Below are 6,000 nucleotides of genomic sequence, written 5' to 3' on the forward strand. Positions count from 1 at the left end.
GAAATATTGACGAGTTTGTGAAATCACATAAAATAGAAGGAAAAGTAAACGGAAAATTTACCGAAATTGTAATTGACTCAGGGAGTGAGCAAACTTTTGTGTGAACGGAACTAATTAAAAAGACAGAAATAGACCATAAAAATAAGATTTCAACAGTACGTTATTATGGAGATAATCACCCATGCCCGTCTGCTTGGGTTAGAATAGAAATTTCAAAGAACGACGGTAGAGTCCAAAGAATAACGATAAAAGTAGGCTTAGTACCTACTCTAGCAGTGGATGTTTTAGTAGGAGGAGACTTTGGAGATAACGAAAATCGGAAATCCAAACTTCCGGAAAATGGAAAAATTGAGAATACCTTTAACGAGTGCAAAACGCCGAAAAAAATTTGCCAAAATGAAACGCGGATTGTACCATATAAAAAGGAGACAAAATTTATTGTACACGCTTTTCCTCGGAAAATTCGAGAGATTTTAGTAGAGTATGAAAAACTAAATGTCGGAGTACAGTTCTCATTTGATGACGAAATATTTGTTTCTGCGGTAAGAGTAAAGGGAAGTAAAAGAGAGAAAAAAGATATTAAACGGAGATACAATGAAGAAATGCAGTCAAGGATGGACACTGAAGTCCAATTCAGATTTCATGACGATTTATTTAATGCTACTACAACACAAAAGAAAACTAAGAGAGAGAAAAGAAATATTAAACGGAGCTACAATGAAATTATTCAGTCAAAGATAGTGTACACTGGAGTCCAAATCAGATACAATGATAATTTATTATTTTTCGCGAATGACAGAATTAAGAAAAGTAGAGACGAAAAGAGGAATGCAAAGAAGAAACAAGATTTGGAGATTCAGCCTGCAGTGGCCAAAAATTAAATGTCGGATGGGCTGTGCCTTGAAAACATAGACAATAAGGGGGAAAAAGAGGTCAAAGGCCCATGGGGAATAAAAGAAGATAGTTACAAAAGAGAGATGAATGACCTACGACGGGTTGGGGGAAAGTTGGGAGATATTGAATGTCGATTCGGATTGAAAACACTTGGAAAGGAATCTGATATTGGTCTGATCAACTCAAAAGAGGGTTTGTTCCTCTATGAGGGGGAGGAATCCCTTGGGGAAGATCCCCTGTGGGAAGTTGCGAAAGATAGCCCTTTTCCTCAACGCACAACTGACGGGCAAGTTGTGATCCCTTTACCAAGATTTTGCCTTTCTGATCTGGAGTCTTGGGGAGATACTCTCTCCCAGTCACTTCATCTTTCACCCAAACCTTTGTCCAGCAACCCTATTCATAGCTGTTATTCTTCATGGGAGTCGACAATTATTTCCGGCAAATTGTATTCAGTGGGAGTTGTATCCAAATTTCATTTTCAATTAGCATAAGCGTATATTCTTCAGTTAATTATCCCAGGGGAAGGAACCCAGAAAAAAGGCGATCCATGGTTCGCGCAAAATTTTACTTCATTCCCAGTACCCTTATCGTTTTCACAGGCCCTTGTATTTTCGGCCTTAGATTATTTGAAATTATGCCAAGGGGCAATTTACTTTTTTATCGAGATTTGGGGTTGTTTCCACAGATGGAAATTAAGAGGCTAGTGCAGCCAATTTTTCACGATGGCTGGCATCATCGAAAGTGCCAGAAACTGATTCTCTGCTCCTCTTAAATGTAAATTCGTGAGAGCGAGAAAATTTGTTGTTTTTGATTTGTGCTGTGCACAATGAATTCCTACGAATCTTGGGGACTTGGATTTTCAAAACCGAATGCGCATGTTAGACGATCTAGACCATGGTGGTCCTACAGTAGAGACGTGTCGAGGACGACCGATCCAGAGCCAAGCAGAGGAAGCACAGGCATTGGTAGAAGAGAAGATACAAGTTTAATGATTTTGAGTTTAATGTTATTTATATTATATTTTTTTTGTGCTCTGACCCATGGGTGTGACGGCGGTCATTTTTCTTAGGAGGGAGGTGTTGGGACTTTTGGCCCCTTTTGTTTCAGAAAAATGCCTTTTTATAAATTTTACTTCATTTATGTTAAATATTTAAACCCCAGGAAAGCTTTTATTACGATGTCTAAAGAATCCACTAATTAGCGGGTGTCTGAAAAAGCCAGTTAAAGCGATGACTCATACTGCTTAAATCTAGAGTTTGAAAAGCTTCAAAGGATGCTGGGAGTTTGATTTGATTCGGCCATTCATCGCCTTTGGTCAGAGGTGCGTGCGCAAGCGCGCGTCTTGAAGAGTATTGTTCAAGTGTAATATTTTTGTCTTTAGTTCTTTTTATACAGCGTGAGTGTTAATGCAGTAAGCCTTTTCTATCTACTCTTTAAACTTTTCAGCTTAGGTCGAATCTAAAAGAGTTAATTAGAAATCTTATCGGTAAACTTTGGCTTTAAATGTGGCCATAGACCATCCGATCACGTTAGTATAAAGGAACCGTGGGATTAACCGCGGAAATCCCACTAATTTGGGGCCAAAGAGGGATCGTCCCCTTCCAGTAAGTGGCATAGCAACTCTTTGCGCCATTTTTGCCTTTAAAAGTGGTGACCCCGCACATAAACCTCCAATAACTACCAAATTTAAATGTCATTAGCCACGTCTTCATTATGGCTTTTGAGCCAAAGTCACCCGCGCTATTTTGCTTTTTCAGGCAGCTTCAGTCTCCATTGGTACTTTTAAGGCTCAAAAAGGACAATCAGGCGCATTTGAATGCTTTTTTCAGAAAAGTTTGTTTTTCGAAGAACAAACAGCTTCGAAGTTTGTTTTTCGAAGACGGCCAAGTTTTTACTTGCGCTTTAGCCTGAGCTTCGTTTTAAGGCACCAGGTTCAAACACGGGCTCCTATCGAGTTCTACATCACGCGTTTTTAGGGTTGCGGGTTGAACACAAATCCGCTTCTAAGTGTTTTCAGCTGCCGGGTTTTCCCCGTGTTTGAACCCGGTTTCCTTGAATCTTGAACCCGCAGAAATACCAGGTTCAAACCCGAGTTTGAGTTCATTGGAGATAAATTCAAAAATGGACAACCATCCTGAATTCATTGCCCATGAAGTTTGCTCATTGGGATCCCAAACACTTGATTTTGAATAGAACACTAAGAATTTTGCAGTAGGCATCAAGACATGGGTAATTGTAGAAAAACCCAAGATAGATAGTCCGAACAATTGAGAGGGAAATTCTATTCCTCAGCATCAAGCGTTTTCAGCTGCGAAGTTTCAATCCCGTGTTTTCCACGAGAGCCCGCTTTGTGAAAACGCTTGATGCACTAGACCAGAAAAACCCGTGTTCAAACTGCTGAGGCTGAAAAAGAGGCTCTGAATAAGCCATAAAGCCGCATCTACATTCGGCATTTTCTGGAAAACTAGGCCGGAAAACTGGAAAATTGGGTAATGTAGACCGCTACTGCCGTCCCAGTTTTCCGTTTCTGGGTATGGCACAAAAAGACGCCAATAAATGGGCCAGCATGCCAGAAAATGGATAGTGAAGATGGGTTGTTCCGTTTTCTGGCAACTCTAGTAAGCACTAAATTTGAAAAAGAAGCCATGGGATTCACCAAAAAAGACAAAGAGGCTTTTAAAAACTCTCCCAAATGGTCAAATGAAGAGACTTTCTCACTAATTTAATTCACCTTCAATTTTCCAAACCCCTCAGTCTATATCTCAACCCGAGTTCGCCTCACCACTACCTTTTCGGATTCCCCTGTCTGCATCCCAACCCAAGTCAGCTTCCACTTTATCTTCAAAAACACCTCAGTCTGAAGCCCAACCAAAGTCAACCTCAACTTCATCTTCCAAACCCGATCATCCTCAAGCCAAACCAAAGCCAGTCTCAACTTCATCTTCCAAAGCCCATCCCCCTCAAGCCCAACCAAAGCGAATCTCTATGTCATCTTCCAAAGCACATCAGTCTCAAGCCCAGCCAAAGCCAACCTCAACTTCATCTTTCCAAGCCCATCAGTCTCAAGCCCAAACTAATCAACCTTAACTTCAGGTTTTGTGGTCCCTGATCACCTAGTAAAGCCAACAATCCAAACCAAAGAGAGCCCAAAAATCATTTATGTAAAGCCAAAACATTGATCCTAATTAAGTGCCATTATTTACTGAATTTGATTAAGTGTTATTCAGGAAGTATATGGAAAAGATTGATAAGTAATTAGTCGAGGTTCTTTTGTACTGCACAATTTTTATTTAATGAATACCTTATCCAGACTCAGTTATTATAAGAAGTGTAGAATTCTTCTATTCTAGGCACCAAATATTGTACAAAAGCAATATAGAAATACATTGAGCTCCAAGTGATTCAGTTTTACTAATATATTCTACTCTAGCTCTTTTTTTGAAGCTAAAAAGGAAGGAAAGGTCTAAACTGGAAGTATGTTTTGCAAAAAAAACTCGTAAAACTGCAAGAAGATATGCAGAAAAGCCTCTATACTAGATCTGTTTGGATCTGTTTGGACTGAAAAAGTGATTGCATAATGTGTTTCTTATTGCAGCACCGTCTCTTGAAATATAATGATGTAGTGTAGTGCTCAAGGTTGCCACTGGTGACACTTTAGTGTCACTTTTGACACTTTTTTTTAAATGGCACTTTTGTGGGACACCTGACACTATTAGGACACTCTTTGTAAAAGTGGCACTTTTTTTGCTAAGTTGCACTATTTTACAAAAAAGAAATTTTTCAGACAAAAAATCAGAAGGAAAAGTGTCATTGTAGATATGTATCGATATCCTTTTTCTGTCAGTTAAGATTCTTATCTTAACTCCATGCGAGGCAACATTGGATGCAAGAATCTTTCTGTACGGTGAAAAACGTAAACGTGTTTGTCTCTATCTGTGTGTGAGAAATGTTTTTATTCTTGTTCTTATCACTGATAAGCAAAGATCACCCAGTGATTTTCGGTACGTGGTGGAGAAGCCTTCAATGTGGTGGAGAAGCTGTTGGGGTTCCACCCCTGTTTCTTTCCTTTCAGATAAATGACCTGTTTTCTTTTTCTTAATTATATTTGCTTATAGTATAATTTCAAAAGACAGGTTAAATTCCCGTTACTAAGCGATAGTGGCTTTGCACTAGGGAAGCTTTGATCCAAGTTATTTTTATACTTCCTGGTTTGGGAGTTATTGAAATATAAATCTAAGAGATAAAATTGGGTTTAAATGAGGATGTAGCTGATTGGCTGGGCCAAGTGACGGTCCACCCATACAAACAGTGCTGTAAAAATTATTATTATGTTTTAGTCTATGTTTTGACCCCGTTTGGGGAAAGAGTCTATGTTTTGACCCCGTTTGGGGAAGGAGTCTGCGTGATGACCCCGTTTGGGGAAGGATATTTCTGTTGTTACGTGTGACCCTTTTGGAAGAATACAAGTAAGGTATTTTCTACAAACTGTGTACTATTTTCCGTAACCCAGGCAGGGTAGGAATAGAGCTACGAGTTATCGTCATTATTATATTGACAGGGAGGTTTGTTACCTCCAAGGAGAGAGTTAAGATATTTTCTAGCCGTATCCCAAGGCGGGTACATTTGGCTTTAGAAAGTGGCCATTTGACCACTCGATCGCGTTATCATACCCTGGGACAGGGTATACTGTAAATAGGGTAGTACCATATCCGATATTTGCAGAACTGTTGGGGTAAAAGCGGGAATCTCACTAATATTTGGGCCGACAAGGGGTTCTCCCCTTCGAGTAAGTGGCATAGCAACCTTTTTGTGCCATTTTTGCATCAATAAGTGGCGACACCCGTACTTAAACCCCAATAAGTGGTGCCAGCGGCATAAGTAAACACGAACATTGGTGGCAGCAAGAACAGGAATTATTAACAGTGTTGATAATAAAAGAATTCTACGTTTTCGAAGAGACGGGTAATTTGGCCTACACAAGTAACCTATTGTGGTTACATATAAAGAGAAAGAAATAGATACTGAATCAATTAATACAATTATGAAGATCTATTATGGGCTATGCCTTGTGAGATCATAATTGGAAAATTCACGAATCAATATATC

This window comes from Artemia sp. Qi Xiang Cuo, chromosome 1, assembly GCF_049724085.1.
Source record: "Artemia sp. Qi Xiang Cuo chromosome 1, ASM4972408v1, whole genome shotgun sequence".
NCBI lineage: Eukaryota > Metazoa > Arthropoda > Branchiopoda > Anostraca > Artemiidae > Artemia > Artemia sp. Qi Xiang Cuo.